We start from the raw sequence: 17,299 nt of genomic DNA on the forward strand, positions 1-17,299 counted from the left end.
TGGGTCCTGGGTCCCATAGCCCCTCCCACTGGGCTGGGAATGGATCACTCAGTGAATGCCTGTTCAGTTCATTATCTCTGGAGCAGCAGACACCAGCCACTGTCTGCAGACAGGACACAAGGCCCAACGGGTCATGGGCCTGACCCAACATGGCCATCAGTACAGGCTTTCACTCTCTGGTTCAATCGTTAGCACAGCAGCCCTCACCCTTGTGCTGCTCCATGCAGGGGGTGAGCAAATCTCAGCTTCCGGGTTGATTGCAAAGCGACCTGGTGGGCATCTGCTTTCGTAAGAATGGCCCTACTGGGTCAGCCCTGCCACCCCAAGGGGGGGAGCAGGAATCTTAATCCCAACACTTTTGGAGGGGTACTTTCTGTTCCCTCCCCTGGAGCAGGAGAGTTGTCAGGTCCTGCCAGGGCAGGGCAAGGCAAGAGAAACTCTGCAATCCCTACCATTTGCTGGGGGTGAGGGGCATCTGCTGTTTGCCCTCCCCCTTGGGCACACTCCTGGCTGCTTCTTATATGGAGATATACATCTCATTGAGCTGGAAGGGACCTCAGGAGGTCATCAAGTCAAGTCCAGTCACCTGCCCTCTTGGCAGGACCAAGCACCAGCCTTTTTTAAATCTATTTGCCCCAGATCCCTAAATGCCCTCCTCAAGGATTGAGCTCACATCCCCAAGTTTAGCAGGCCAATGCTCAAACCACTGAGCTATCCCTGCCCTTATCTAGGCAAGTGGTCTGCTTCCAAACTTGGAAGAAAGGAGAACAGCCGAAAGGGTGCATTCCACAATTGTGCCCATTATCTCCAGCGTTTGCCATGAAAGCAGGCGAGGTTGGGATTCATTTCATAACACACTCCGCATAGTTTCTCTCTGGGGCTGCCACACTGGGGCGATCACTGAGGGCGATGCTGACATGCCTGGCGAGAAATCCTCTGTCGGAGGAGATGCTCTGGAAACTGCCTCAGCATTATTTCCTCCGGAGGCAGGAAGCTGGAAGGGGCTGGGGGACGGAAGGGGCTCTTGGGCTGTTACCTGCTGACATTGTCTGGTTTAGAATGGAGTTTTCAAGTAGCTAAGCAGGAGATGAGGGTGTAACCAGCTGCCTAACAGCACCAGGTTCCTGGTAACTAAGAAAATCTCTCCCATTTCTCTCTGTCCCTCAGCGTGACGCAAGCCAAGCCTTAAAAGCCTGCCAGAGGGAGGGGAAGGAAAAGCCAAAATCATTTTCCTCAGAGGCTGCACCAGGCACTTCAGAAACCTTGGGTCATTCATACAACTTCTTGTGAAATTTGGGAGTTGCCATTAAGGGAAACTGAGGCACACAGGTGGTTAAAGCTAAAGTGTGCCGGTGTCCCAGAATGTAGCACAACCCCACACTTCCCACTGCAGCTGCATCGTACAGCAGGGGCTGCTCTCTTCACCTAGTTGTCCACAAGCAAATGGAAGTGCCATGACAGAAGGGGAGAGCTGACTCGGGAGGGTGCATGGTGCCTCTTGCAGAGGGGTGGTCTGGTCCAACCACCATGACAATCCAGCAGACACGTCTGAAGCACAGGGCTTCCCCAGGGCTTAGCAGCAGACAGCTGCTCCACACTGATGCCTCCATCTAGTCCTAAAACAAGCCTCTTGCAGCCATCTGGCTGAAGCCTCAACGTCCACAGCAGGCCCCTGCCCTCACCACTAGACTAGACTGGCCTCATCTAGGAGCTGCATTGCTCCCCAGGCTGACACTGCCACCCCCATTACTATACTGCCTGAGCACCTCACCATGCCCTTGTGAGGCAGGAGTGTTCTCCCCATTGTACAGAAGGGAAACTGAGGCACAGAATGACTCACCAAAGGTGGGACAGGGAAGTGAACCCAGGTTTCCTCAGTCCTAGGACAGCCATCCTCTGGTCGTCTCTTTTCTGCGGAGAGGGGGACTTTGCACCCACCTGAATGTCAAGAGCCCACAAGGAGGCGGTGTTCCCATGATCTGTGCATGCAGCCACCTGACCAGTCTCCGTCGATTAGGAGAAAGCTGCTTCTGTCTCTGTCAGTCCTGGTGCATCTGATGATTTCCCGGGGCCCTCCAGGACGGGTTCATCGCAATTGACCGGAAAATACAAGATGAACCGGGGGTTGTATTGTAACTAGAACATGCCCTGACGGACTTTGCCAGGAAGCTTGTCTGAGTGACAGCTCCATCAGGTTCAGCTGGAAGGCAGGGCGGGCAGGTGTCTTCCAGCCTAGGGCTGTTGGGAGAGCACTTTTTATTGTGGCAGCTGCCAGTCAGTCAATCACTGAGTAGAAAATGCTCCTTTGCACAGACAGAGAGAGAGAGAGAGGACTCATGGAGCACATGCAGGACAATTCCGATCCAGGGCAGACAGTGTTGTCCAGTGGTTAGAATGGGGAGTGGGAAGGGCTGGGAAAACGGCTTTCTCTTGGCTAGTTTGCCACTTGCTCACTGCCTGACCATGGACAAAGCATTCAACCTGTGTGGCTGAGATTTCCAAGGGAACCCAGGGGAGTTAGGTGCCACATTCCCTTTGGAATCCGGTGGCAGTTGGGTGCCTAACTCCCCAAGGCCTGAGTTTCCCCATCACTAGAAATGGACAATCAAAATCGGGATCTGAATTTCGTGGCCGATGCCCAGCTCTGCCTCTGGAGGAAGCTGCTCTGGCTGCAGGCAGTCTGTGACATTTCAAAATGAAACCAGACGAGAAACAACTGCTTCCACTCCACTTTCATTCCCGCTGAGTTTTGCTGGGAGCCTCTGGGTTCCTTCAAGCCCAAAACAAAGTGAAATTCTCAGGGACGTGAACCACACACAGATTTCAGCCCAAGGAATTGCTCACCTTCACCGTGACAGGTGTACAAGCTCAAGCTGTCATAACGACTTGTTCAAGATGTGATTACTGCTGAAGGAAGCTGGTTAGCACTTCGGGCCTTGACTAGGTCCCTTTCTGGAAGAATGAGGGGCTTGTTGAAAGGAGATGAAGCAAAGAGACCAAAGATACCAAACTGGGAAGCTCAGCTCCATTTCCTTTCTCCCCATCCCTCCTCGTCCATCTCCTGAAATAAGAAGAGGCTGCACCTGAGACATGGCAATAGATTTCCCCAGCCTTTGATGAAAGGAGATACAAAGGTCAAAGGGCTAAACTGAGGAGTTCCTCACATGGCCGCTCTGTCTCTTCTCCTCACCCTCTATTCACACACTTCTGCCTGGGTGATACCATGACCTTCAGAGGCTGACAGTAATGGTCTGTGGCTGACAGTGCTGGCCACCAGGACACCGTGGAACAAACACCAATTTCAGCTGCTATAGGGACCCCGGACAAGCACCTCATGAGAGACCTCCCTTCATACAGGACCTGGGTACTGCAGAAGATGATTTGCCATGGTTCTCATCTGCATTTGCTTCCTTCCAGCACACAGCTGTGCAGCCCCATGACAGGACAGTGCTTTCTTCTGCTCTTCTGCTCTGCTCAGAGCAGAGTGAGGATGAGGTCTCACCCGCTAGCAAAAGGCTAGTAATGATCAATGCAGAACACAGTCCGGATGACCCTGAAGAACCTTCAGAACGGAGCAAGCCTGGAGGCTGGCAAGCACAGTTACCAGCATGCATTTAGTGCGGCAGAGAAGGAAGGAAGGAACAGAGCCCTCAGCTTGGTCAGAATTTAACCAGGGACTGCTAGAGGCGAATACACTTCTCCACAGCTCCAGCTAAAGAGACAGAGTCTATAATTACAGCTATGACAGAGTCATGTTCTCCACAGGCCAGGGACACACAACTCACAGTAATCAGGAGTTACGGAAGCAAATTGCACAGAAGCTCTTGGCAGACTTGCAAGACAAAATCCTTCCTGTGAGAAGCTTAGAGCAGAGCTGGCTAGAACCAAAATTTCTGCAAACAGAGGAGAAGCAGACAGGGAGTTTGCCTGGGAAATGACCGCAAGGAGCTACAGTGGTCCTTGAGTGGTTGACTGGAAGGAAGGCTTTGAGCTGGGGCAACTGCCTTCAGCCTTCGCAACAGGCTGCACAAAACGACTAAGCTGCAAATCGAGTTTGCCTGGGAACCATCTGAGATGAGCGATGGTGAGTGCAGCATTATGGGACCTGTGTTGTGAGCCTGTGGGGTGAATATCCAAGTGTCCGTCTGCCGGGATGGAGTTGTGCCCTATTTCAAAGTTTAACTTCGAAGTGGGGTGTGTGTAGACAATCAACTTCAAAGTTATTTTTGTAGTGTAGACATGGCCTATTAGGTAGTAAAGCACGAGCTGGACCAGCAGCTGTCAGGGGGAGGGGTCTAGGTTTACAGTGAACCCTTTCATATCAGCAGCTCTGGGACCAGGAGGTTACTGGATACGTACCTCGCAATGCATTACTGAAGAAAAACAAGATTGGCTATTAAGAAACAAACAAAAATGCGAGCAGAGTGCTTTACTTACCAACAACAGTAGTACTGCACACTGTGAACTTAGACTGTATTTGTTGTATTTAGTTGTATTCACTTTCACTATGCTGCACTTACGGAAAACACAACTAACACTGACGAATGGTTAAAAGGCAGGTTCTCTTAGAGCTGCGGAGGGTGGAATGGCGGATAAGAGAGAGTTCCCTGTATTTGGCCCTGCCTCAGTGCAGATGACAGGACTAGGGGAGCTCTCTAGCACCTTCCAGTCCCACAGGGTTATAATTCACGTGGCAAGACTCAGTCTCTCTAAAGCAGAGGTGGGCAACTTGTGGGCCAGGGCTGGCATGTGGCCCACTGGGGCTGTGGATCCCCGGCTGCTCCTCCTATACACACCTCTGGCTCACCTGGATGCCAGAGCCCCGCAATTCCCTGCTCTCCCCCCTCCCTCCCAGCACTTTTGGGGGAGCTGGGAAGTGCCAGATTTGCACTCCCTCCTGGCTCCCCACCCACCCCGGGGAGCGCCGTGAATCGGCTGCTGTGGCCTGCTGAGGTCAAGGAGGGTCACTCCTGTGGCCCACCCCCTATTCCTGGGTGTCCACCCCTTTGGTCGGATCCAGTGGGTCTGCCCCTCACTTCCCCAGCCTCTGCCACCACAGGCCTCCCAGCCCAGCAAGTCAGTGGTTTGAGCACTGGCCTGCTAAACCCAGGGTCCTGAGTTCAGTCCCTGAGGGGCCGTTTAGGGATCTGGGGCAAATAGATTAATTAAAAAAAAGTGGGGTGGGGGAGGGAGAGGGTGCTTGGTCCTGCCATGAGGACAGGGGACTGGACCTGATGACCTCCTGAGGTCCCTTCCAGCCCCATGAGATGTGTAAATCCCAGGGGCCCATCACTCCTCCTCCCCTTTGCCCCAGGCAGGTGCCCAGCGGAGCCTGCCAGTGCGTCTCCTGCTGTGTCACTGCCCCCACCCACGGGGCAGGATCGCAGTTCCCGAGAGCGCAGGTATCATTGCTCGCTCTAGGACCCAGAGGAGCCCGGCTCTCGGGGCCGGCATGGAGCCCCCGAGGGGCGTGGCGAGGCCGGGTGAGGGGCGTGGCCTGCGGGGCTGTCTACATATGGGGGGGTCTGTGAGGGCTGCGGCTTCCCACAGCGGCTATGGCGCGGCGGCTGGTGCTGTTTGACGCGGGCGGGGTGGTCTTCTCCCCCAGCCTGTTGAGCTGGTGCGGCCGCTATGAAGCCTCGCTGGCCCTACCCAGGTAGGCGCTGGCCCCGGCCGACCGTGTTTCCCCGGCCAGCGGGAAGTGTGATCCCTAGAAATGAACGGGGAATGTTGTGTGTCTCGGAACCGCCCGCACTGTTTTCTCGGCGCCCCAGCCCGCGGTCCGCCTCCGCAGCTCGACCAGGGCGGAGTGTGGGGGGGCTTGGGGAGCAGTCAGGGCAGTGTTGTACAATGGGCTGTAGGAGTAGTTGGGCACGTGAGGGCGAAGTGCAGAGCCCCCACCCCGGGCCCCCAGGGGTGTTGGGGTTGCAGGGTGCATGTGGGGAGGTGCAGAGCCCCCCGGACCCCCAGGGGTGTTGGGGTTGCAGGGTGCATTTGGGGAGGTGCAGAGCTCCCCTCGGACCCACTGGGGTGTTGGGGTTGCAGGGCGAGTGTGAGGGGAGGTGCAGTGCAACCCATGGACTGTGGGGGTTGCAGAGCATGTGTCGGGAAGGTTGAGGTCCCCCCATGTACTGGGGTAGGGTGAGGGGATTTCAGGGCAGGTTGAGGTCCCCCCATGTATCCTGGGATGAGGTGGGGGGCGTTGCAGGGCATGGGGGGCAGGTTGAGGTCCCCCCATGTGTGTTGCAGTGGCTTGTTTCAGGGTGTGTGTGGGGAGGGTCAGGGCCCCCATATACCTTGGGGTGGGGCTCAGAATGACCATAATGAACTGGAAAGCTGCTCTGAAGAAAACACGGTGCCATTCAGTAGAGACAAAAGTCGCACTTAGGAAAGATCAGTCGACTGTGGGACTACAAAATGCAGGGCAACAGGCGAGCCAGGTCAGACTGCTGAAAAGGGCCCGAGATAGTAATGAGTCACATCTTCGGTGAGCGTCAGTAACATGATGCCATTGCCAGTACAACTCAGACCCTTCTGGGGATGTATTAACACGGTGACTGTAGGTACAACACAGGTGGTGATGGTCCAGCTTAACTGAGCCACCGGGGAGGCCTCTGCTGGAGTGTTCCCCTCTGGGCACCACCGTTTGGGAGAAGTGGACAGATTGGAGAGCGTCTGTTAGTTTTAAATGAGAAATTTGGTATTGCATTGATTGAAAGAAATCAGAAATCTGATTTAAATTACAAAAATCCCTTTGTGGTTTAAAAAAAATTGAGTTTTAGCTACCCTGCTTTGCAGCCCCAGATTTCTGTAACCTCTTGGATAGAGGAGGGCAAGGTGCTTGGGGTGGGAGGCACAGGGTTTCCCTGTAACCTGACCCAAAGGACTTTTGTTAGGGAGTCAGAGTGATGTACAAAACAAGGTCAGTCCTGTAGCCCTTGAAAGAGTATCAGTATAATTTATTAAGTGATGAACAGTAACAGAGAGAAAGCCGTGCTAGTCTATATACTACCAAACAAAAATGCAGTCCACTAGCACAAAGACTAACAAAATAATTTATTAGGTGATGAGCTTTCGTGGGACAGACTCACTTCTTCAGATCATAGCTATACCAACCGAAAACTAAGATCTCTACTAAATATTCATAAACCGGAATCACCCACCAGGAGAAATAAAAAAAACAAATCAACAGGGCCAGACGAATACCCAGAGACCAGCTACTCCAAGATATGCCCAAAAAAGCCAAGAACAGAACACCACTGGTCGTTTCCTAGAGCCCCCAACTCAAACCACTGCAACGCATTATTAAAGACCTACAACCTATCCTTAATCAGGATGCCACACTCCAGAAGGCCCTAGGTGACAGGCCTGTACTGTCCTACAGACAACCTCCCAACCTCACGAGGATTCTCACCAACAACCATAGACTATACCACAGGAATACCAATCCTGGAACTTTCCTTCCAACAAGGCCCATTGCTAACTTTCTCCACATATCTACTCTGGAGATACCATCACTGCCAGACACCCACTACATCTGCAAGAGATGCAGCAAGGACTGTCACTCTCGTGTGGGTCTTTATAGTCACAATAGATGCTGTAAATGAAGTCCTCAATTGAAACTTTAAAGGGTGCGATCCATAGTCTATGCAGACTGAAGGATGCCTACTACCGGGATGGCAATTTTCTAGCTCATTATAGGGGCTCTTTTACGTACCTTGCTGTATTGAATTCTTGGCTCCCCCACCCCTTCTGCTCTCTGATTTTTTCACTTTGATAATACTTTTTCTGATTTGTCAACCAGGACTACTATTTTTGATTCTCTATGCCTTAAATATTGAGTCTGTTCTGGTTTGACTCTGGTCTGAAGAAGTGGGTTTGTCCCACAAAGGCGCATCACCTAATAACTTATTTTGTTAGTCTTTGTGCTAGTGGACTGCATTTTTGTTTTGATATTAAGTGATGAGCATTTGTGCGGCAGACTCACTCCTTCACCAGTTGAAAATTCAGAGCTGAAGAGGCGGGTCTTTCCCACGAAAGCTCATCACCTAATAAAGTATAATGTTAGTCTTTCAAGTGCTACAGGACTGCTGTTCTGCTTTTTTTGTTTTGTGAAACTAGACTAACACAGCTACATCTCAGAGTGGTTTGCCTCCTGCGTGGAGGAATGCTGTCTCTTTACCATGTCAGGGGTTCTCTGGTGTTATATTGGATCTTTTCTGGGGTGAGGGTTTCTGTGTGGAGGCCAATGTGGAAACTAAATATCTAAGACTTCAGTCCTCCTTTAATTTCAGAGTAGGCTCACCTCACAGCACAGATACTTGAGAATTGTTACTTGCTCTGACGAAGTGGGTCTTTGCCCACGAAAGCTTATGTGCTAAAATATCTTAGTCTATAAGGTGCCACAAGACTTCTTGTTGTACTTGCTATAGGTTACAGATCAGTATCCCTAGGGGGTCAAGGCTATTCCCCACTCTGCAGAAGATGAGGACCTGCAAGAGACTTCAAAACACCCTGCCACCAGGGCTTCTGCTTAAAAACTTCCCAAGGCTGCAGATTCCCTGACCCTGGGTGGTACCTCATCACCACCCAAATGCAAAATCCCCTCTGAGAACCCAGAAAAAGGCATTTGTGAATTTCTTCCTGTGGGGTACCTCAAGCTCATTAACCTACCCTCTGGAGAGATCTTGAAAACCAATTAATTTTCCCAATAGATGTCCTTGCAGTTTTAGACCGGTGCGTGCACAACATCCTTCCTTCTAGGATGTAGGCATCTGGTCAGAGTGTTAAAAAGATAAATAACAGAGAGATAGCCGTGTTAGTCAATATACTATCAAAACAAAAAAGCAGTCCAGTAGCAATTTAAAGACTAACAAAACAATTTATTAGGTGGTGAGCTTTTGTGGGATAGACCCCGTTCTTCAGACCATAGCCCGACCAGAACAGACTCAATATTTAAGGCACAGAGAACCAAAAATAGTAATCAAGATTGACAAATCAGAAAAATTGTAATCGAGGTGGGCAAAGCAGAAGCGCAGAGGTGCGGTAGGAGTGGGGGGAAGTCAAGAGTCACATAAACCAAAGTATGTAAAAGAATCCCTATAATGACCCAGGTAATTGGCCTCCCGGTTCAACCCATGTGTTAATGTGTCGAATTGGAAAAAAAGAGAGTTTGGCGATTTCTCTTTGCAGGTGATTTTTAAAGTTCCTTTTCGGTAAAACACAGACTTTCAGGTCATTAACAGACTGGCCCACTCCATTAAAAAACTAGCTGACAGGCTTGTGAGTTAAGAGCTTTCTGATGTCTATTTTGTGTCCATTCATTCTTTGTCGAAGCGTGTTTGCCGTTTGTCCTATATACAAAGTATGTGGACAAAGCTGACAGCGGGGCTTGTTACAAGGAAAAGTTCCAGGATTGGAATTATTGTTGTATAGCCTGTGGTTGCTGGTGAGATTCCTCATAATCTTATGAGAATCTATTCTGGAGATACCATCACTGGACCTAACCAGGTTTTTCACAGAATCACAGGCACATTCTCATGTTCCTCCACTAACATCATGTGCCAATAACGCCCACATTCTTTGTATTTAGGACAAACAAACACACTTCAACAAAGAATGAATGCACACAAAGAAGACATCAAAAAGCTCTTAACTCACAAGCCGGTCAGCCAGGGTTTTAATAGAGTGGGCCAGTCTGTTAATGACCTGAAAGTCTGTGCTTTACTGAAAAGGAACTTTAAGAATGACCTGCAAAGAGAGATTGCCAAACTCTTTTATATTCAAATTCAGCACATTAACACGTGGTTTGAACTGGGATGCCGATTAGCTCAGTCGTTATATGGACTCTTTTACATACTTTTTTGTTTTACACAACAGTTTGGAAAGAGAGGCTGCTGAACTCTTTTATGGTCAAATTTGACACATTAACATGTGGATTGAACAGCGATGGGAATTTTCTAGGTCATTATGGGGGCTCTTATGTATACTTGGCTTTATCTAATTCTTGACTCCCCTGCCCTCTCCTTCTGCCCCTCTGCTCTCTGATTTGCTCACCTTGATAATATTTTTCTGATTTGTCAACCTTGATTACTATTTTTGGTTCTCTGTGCCTTAAATATTGAGTCTGTTCTGGTCTGGCTATGGTCTGAAGAAGTCGGTCTGTCCCGTGAAAGCTCATCACCTAATAAATTATTTTGTTAGTCTTTAAAGTGCTGCCAGACTGCTTTTTTGTTTTAAAAGGTCAATGTTACTAACAAAACAAGATGATCTTCGGAAAGCATTGTACGGTTGCTGGGTGTTAGAGTGCAACTGAAAAAGGCAAGATTGAAACATAGAATTTCTTCCCTCGGCTTCAATTATAAAGTTAGTGTACAGAGACAAAGTACATGCGCTCAGCACAGAGGAGTCCGGCAAACATGGGGTGACCAGATTGTCCTATGGCAAATATGGGATGGGGGGCTGCTGTCCCATGTAGGGTGCCTCAGCAGGCAGGGCTGCTGCCCTACAGGGAGGCACGAAGGAGGGGGGCTCTGCAGCCTCCCATTGATGGGCAGCAGTGGATAGGGGCTCTGCAATCTTCTGGCTGGGGGGGTGTGAGCTGGTAACAGGGGCTTTGTAGCCTCCCAGGTGGGGACCAAGTAATGGAGCAGCCAGCACAGAGCAGGAGTCCTTGGCAGCAGGAGCTGCCTCCCCTAGGTGTGGGGCACCAGGGAAACAAGGCAGTTGCCCTATGGCAGAGCTCACTGGCAGTGGGGGTTGTTGCCATAGAGTGCAGGCCTCCCCCACTGCAACTTGAGACCATTTCTCCTTGTTCTGTCACCACTGAGAACAGCCTCTCCCCATTCTCCTTGGAGCCGCCCTTCAGGAAGTTGAAGGTTGCTATCAAATCCCGCCTCAGTCTTCCATAGACTCAGGCCAGGACTAAGCGAGGAGGTAAAATGGATGTTAGATACGCAAATTGTAGCTGGGGTCCATTTATTTAAAATCCGTTTTTGCCGCTGTCCACAGAGCAGGAGGTTGATGGGAGAAACTCTCTCATCGACTTCCCTTACTCCTCGTAACTGCCAGGAGTACCAGGGTCGACAGTGGTGCCATGGCAGTTTGATTTAGCACGGCCCCACTAGGTGGGTTAAATTGAGCCCCAGATCTACTGCCAGAGTGTGAATCTTCCCATAGGTGTAGATGGACCCCAAGTCAGCCTAGTTCCCTTGGCCTCTCCTCATAATTCATGTGTTTCAGCTCTAATCAGTTTTCTCGCCCTCCGCTGGACTCTCTCCAGTGTGTCCACATCCTTCCTGTAATGGGGGGCCCAAAATTCTCACATCTTTTCCAGGGTTTAGTCCTTTCCTAGGCATGGATGCTGCTGGAAATGCCATGGCTTGTTCCTGGCTCAGTCCATGTTGCCCAGCTTGGTGTGAACAGAGCAGAGGCTGTACCCGGAAAGTCCTGCTTTATCAGTTCATAAACCCACGTTCTGTTGTCATTGGCTCTCCTGGCTCCTTGCCAGCACTTCCTGGAGACACCCCAGGATCCACTGTTTTCTAACCCTCACAGGCAATTTGGTTAACTCAATGAGTGGAATGTCCGGAAAAGGGTGGTATCCACCCTTTCACCACACTAGGCCTTGGTCTCCAGTGGGACGGTCGTGCGTTCTCTCTGTGCTGTATTAGCAGATAGCCGTTTCAGCAGACCTTGATGGTTCTACCAAGACAACCTGCAGAATCAGTTCATCACCACAGGCACTTGGCCTAACCTGTTGTCGAGGAAGCACAGTGGCTCTGTGGTCACAGGTGCTCTACTACATGTATCCTCGCAGCCATGCCCACTCTGTAGTGGGAAAGTCTTCTGCCCCCTTGGCTGGACAAAGATGTTCCACCTAAGATTTCTGTTTTGAGGTTGCCAGTTTTATTTGGGTGCATTCCTGGTGGTTTTGCCTTATGCTATAATCTTTAAAGATTAATCTTGGATCCCTGGAGATTTGAGGATAATCCTGGAGGATTGGCAACCCTATACAAACAAGTCCTGTGTCGCCCTCCTGATGTGGTTCGTTACCAACCCTACACTTTGTTTGAACAAGCAAGTACAAAACACCACCTTTCACCCATCAGCTTGTCATCCTCTGTTTGTCTTACTCGGGATCAGTGTTTTGTTGCGTTGTCTCCAAGGGCTGTATCTATGCTGTAATGACATGTAAGGGTGCACCTGTGTTAACCTTCTGAAATGAGTTTATGAAAATACCCGGTACCTCATACAAAGACAGATAAGACGCATCCCTAGGGCAGAATCCAGGCTGCCAAGCCTCGTAGTCTGGCCCTCAGCCCATCCTTTTGGCGGTGGGGTGGGGTGGGATTGGGGGGGAAAGCTTTGTGTGCTGCCCCGCCCTCAGCAAAATCTCTCCGCTTCTATGACTTTGAGACAAGGGCAGTGAAGTGCAATTTTTCAGCTCCCATTGGCCAATTTCATAGGAATTGAGAGATTTTACTGGGTGCGGGGGCAGCATGCAAAGCTCTCCCTCCTTCCCCTGCCTTCCCAAAAGTCACATGGAACAGCCCAGGCTGGGGTTGCTGGCAGCCAGGGAAGCTTTCCTGGGCATGCTGCTGCCTGGAGCTGCTAAGGTAAGGGCCTCCTGGCCCGAGCCTGCCTCTGGCACCACATCCTGACTGCATCCGAGACCCCGTACCCGCTCCTACATCCCTCCCCCAGGCCTGAAACCCCTGTCCCCCTTCCCGGACCCTGCCCCAGGTCACAAACCCCTCCTTCAAACCAACTGCCTCTCAGACCTCATGATCTATCCTGTACGTCAGTCCCCTCCCTTGAGTTTCCTTCTGCACCCAACCTCCATCCCAGACCCCACACCTCCTCCATAGGGAAAAATGTGTCCCAGGACCCCTTATCAAAATCTTGGAGCCCCCTCCCCCAAAAATGAACTACAAGTCATGTCATGGAATGCTGTGCTGGAAACGGTCCCACGTCCTTCCGGCCCAGATTCCAGGGGCTCCAGCATTGTGAACCCCAGGATTCTGGGATGAGAGCCCATGCCCCGGATTCCCATCGTGCTGTATTGGGGAGACACGACATTCTTGTAACGAGCCTGGAGTAATGTGGCATCGGCAGGACTGCCGCTAAACAGGTTAAACAATCCCATAACAGAGAGGAGCTATTAACAGAATCATGCCGGATTGGAGGGAGGTCTCTGGTGGGATTCCCTCAGGAGCTGCTCTGGATCTAGTGCTGTTTAACGTTGTTATTAATGGGTTGGATGTAGGGACAGAGAAAATCCTGATCAAATCTGCAGAGAACACAAAGGTAGGGGGTTGCCCACACTTGGGAGGCCTGAGATGAAATTCAGGGGGATCTTGTTAAATTGGAGAATTGGACTAGACGACAAAATGAAATCAGATCAGGATAGGATGTCAGGTGCTGCCCTTAGGGATGAAAACCCAAGTGTACAAATATGCAGTGGAGGAGAACTCGCTCAGCAGCGCTGCTGAGAAGGTGGTAGGCGCGGTGGGTGACTCCCAACCTCACTGTGGGGCAGGTGGAGGGGAAGCCGAGTGCAATTTGTGGTTGCATTAGCAGAGGCGTAGGATGCAGTCCTGAAAGGTAACAGTGCCACACGAACAACTCTAGAAGTGTAACTGGTAGCTCAGTCCCCTGAAACGAGGCACCACACGTGATTCTCCATGGCTATGGCTGTATGTCCAGTTCTCTCGCTAATAAGCTCAATTAAGTCATTATGGTGGGGAGGAGTTGGTTGCAATGGGTCCAAACCTGATTTTTCCCACGCGGCGACTATGGCGGAGTCTGTGGGTTTGAGCTAATTTCTGCTGGGAGTGACCCTTGTTAGTGGAGAACTTATTGTCGAAGGTGGAAATGGGCCTGGCTGGGCTGGAGAAGGGCTGCATGGAGATTATAGAAGCCCAGCGTTGGTCCTTAATGACTAAACTGTTGCTTAGCTCCTGCCGAGTCTGAAGGTTGTGCGTGAGCAGCTGATCATAGGGGATAGCCCCAAGTTCTGAGGTTTATTAGGGTGTTGGTGAAGAGGCCACCACCAGCTGAGGTGCCCAGGCCCCCTTAGCAGTTAAGCTCCTCATTGAGCTTGAATAGGGTTACACAGTGTGAGTCAAGGAGCTTGGGTGGATACCAGTACAGAGGTCCTCCACGTACGTCAGGCATAAGGAGTGTAAAGTTGTGACCTAAAGCGAAAAAAACACATAACGAGGGATTTCCCCCCATAAATAATGTAGCTTGCGGGGGATAAGGAATTGTAAGAGTGTAAATTTTGCCTGTGTGACCATTTAAACCCTAATGCTCCACTCACTCACTGTACCCGACATTTAAAGCATTTTAAGCAACATTTAAAGTAATGAGCCTAACCCAAAGTACATTTTACAAAACCATTTTTTCCCATAACAAGAAGTCCTGTGCATCTCACAAAGCGGGTCTTTGCCTGTGAAAGATTATGCTTCAAAATATCTGTTAGTCTACAAGGTGCCACAGGACTTCTTGTTGTTTTTGAAGATTAACTCAGCTACCCCTCTGATACTTGTCATTTTTATCCCTGTGCCGTAAGAGACAGAGGAGGTTCGCAGAGGATCCCGAGAGGAGCATGCTAATTTCCCAAACATCATGACGACTTAAGTGTGAGGAATTTTTACACTGTGTTCCTCAAAGTTTCAATGGTGTAAGTGCGAAAGAACTTGTATGAGAACAACATATATCGAGGACTGACTGTATTGAACAAGCAGGATCTGCCCATACTTCCAGATCAGTTCGATGTGAAGCACATGACCTAGGCTCGTTGCTCGCTCATTGTTGCCTGCTAAGAATTGTCCCAGGGTTATTCCACAGGCTCATCCCTTCAGGAAAAGACATGTTGCTCTCCTGTCTGAAGCCCTGCCTGCCAGGAGGCCAGGAGTGCCTTGAATCTGGTCCAGGTAAACCAGCATGGGCTGAGCTGTGTGTTAGGCGTCTTCTTGCAGGGTTTTAGAGAAACAACACCTGGTTTAACAAGTGAAGCCAGGTGTTGATGTTAATTGTACACTCATCTAGTGCTTCTGCAGGAATCAGTCTTCTGGCAGATGCCTTAGGGATCATTAGCATTGTTCCTGGGAAAAGGCAGATATTTTGCTGCTGGCCGTTGATCTGCTCTTTGGCCATTGCATCTGCTGCAGAGGTACTTCATTTTCTAATTGCCGAAATCCCCCATGTTATCAAAGTCAGGACCTTGGCTGCTCGAAAGGGCCTTCCTGTACTGCCTGTTGGGGTGTAAATCTCACTGCCCGGTTCTGGCCTCTTGCTTGTATCCAGTTGTTCATTTCCATTCTCTGTGGTGAAGATTGAGACTGTCCCACACACTCTTAGGGGCAGGTGTGTGTCCATTCGCTTCAGAGGAGTTGCACTGGCAATTACATTTGCCACTCAGCCTTATTCTGGATGTTCAGTTCAGTCCTCTACATCCCCATCTGGCCCGAGAGTTACTTGCCTCCTGCTGGCTCTGCAGCTGAGCTGGGATTCTGTATAGTCCCTTCACCGTGCCTCACGGAAAACCTGGGTGACTTTTGCACCCCACACTCCTTGTTGCTGACCTGCAAATGTTCGCCTGTGAAGGTCTCTCTTCTGGCTAATCTGGGGGAAGGATGCTGGAAGCAAACGCTGATCTGCTGTATCCCATGCCCTGAAAATTCTTGTTCCAGTTGGGTGGAATTGTCACAGCAGAGCCTATGCTTTTCCCTCAGCCGCCCAAGGGGTTAAGGTGAGTACTTTGATGTCCCTGGAGTGAGACAAAACAAGTTAAGTGACTGGTAACATCTGCTACTTACTTCACTTTGTGCCTGGCCCCAGGAGTCTCAGGCCTGTTTACAACTTCTGCCACAACCTAGGCAAACAACACAAGAATTTTGCTAGTCTTTAAAGTGCTGCTTGACTGTTTTTCGTTTTGATAGTGTATAGACTAGCAAGGCTTCCTCTTTGTTACAATGCAAGGATGCAGGAGCAAGATTAGAAGGGCTAAGGCACAAAATGAGCTCAAACTAGCTGCAGGCATAAAGGGAAACAAGAAGGCTTTTTATAAATGTATTAGAAACAAGAGGAAGACCAGGGATGGTTGGGCCATTGTTCAGTGAGGAGGGAGAAACAGTAACAGGGAACTTGGAAATGGCAGAGATGCTTAATGACTTTTTTTTCGGTCTTCACTGAGAAGTCTGATGAAGGAATGCCCGACATAGTGAATGCTAGTGGGAAAGGGGTAGGGTTAGAAGCTGAAATAAAAAAAGAACAAGTTAAAAATCACTTAGGAAAATTAGATGTCTGCAAGTCACCAGGGCCTGATGAAATGCATCCTAGAATACTCAAGGAGCTGATAGAGGAGGTATCTGAGCTTTTATCTATCATCTTTGGAAAACTATGGGAGACAGGAGAGATTCCAGAAGACTGGAAAAGGGTAAATATAGTGCCCATCTATAAAAAGGGGAATAGGAAACCAGGAAACTACAGGCCATTCAGCTTAACTTTAGTGCCAGGAAAGGTTATGGAGCCTGTAATTAAAGAAATCATCTGTAAGCACTTGGAAGGTGGTAAGGTGATAGGGAACATCCAGCATGAATTTGTAAAGAACAAATCATGTCAAACTAATCCGATAGCTTTCTTCAATAGGATAATGAGCCTTGTGGATAGGGGAGAAGTGGTGGATGTGGTATGCCTAGACTTTAATAAAGCATTTGATACAGTCTCACATGATATTCTTATAAAAAAACTAGGCAAATACAATTTAGATGAGGCTGCTATAAGATGGGTGCATAACTGGCTGCATAACCATACCCAGAGAGTAGTTCTTAATGGTTTTCAATCCTGCTGGAAAAGTATAACAAGTGGGTTCCACAGGAGTCTGTGTTAGGACCGGTTCTGTTCAATATCTTCATCAATGATTTAGATATTGGCATAGAAAGTTGGCTTATTAAGTTTGCAGATGATACCAAGCTGGGAGGGGTTGCAACTGCTTTGGAGGATAGGGTCACAATTCAAAATGAGCTGGATAAATTGGAGAAATGGTCTGAGGTAAACAGCATGAAGCTTAATAAGGACAAATGCAAAGTGCTCCACTTGGGAAGGAACAATCAGTTTCACACATACAGAATGGGGAGAGACTGTCTACGAATGACTACAGCAGAAAGGGATCTAGGGGTCATAGCAGACCACAAGCTAAATATGAGTCAACAGTGTGATGCTGTTGCAAAAAAAGTAAGTACGATTCTGGGATGTATTAACAGGTGTGTTGTGAACAAGACACAAGAAGTCA

At 49.6% G+C, this 17,299-nt stretch overlaps 1 protein-coding gene across 1 annotated transcript in view; it reads left to right on the forward strand.

Annotated features, from left to right (window-relative positions):
- The first annotated feature begins 5,576 nt into the window (after positions 1-5,576).
- EPHX2 (epoxide hydrolase 2) overlaps positions 5,577-17,299 on the forward strand; it is a 106,575-nt gene continuing 94,852 nt past the window's right edge. Inside the window, exon 1 of the mRNA XM_074989031.1 lies at positions 5,577-5,656. The gene's annotated coding sequence lies outside the window, so the exon portion shown is untranslated. The remainder of the gene's footprint in view (positions 5,657-17,299) is intronic.

This window comes from Carettochelys insculpta, chromosome 3 (assembly GCF_033958435.1).
Source record: "Carettochelys insculpta isolate YL-2023 chromosome 3, ASM3395843v1, whole genome shotgun sequence".
NCBI lineage: Eukaryota > Metazoa > Chordata > Testudines > Carettochelyidae > Carettochelys > Carettochelys insculpta.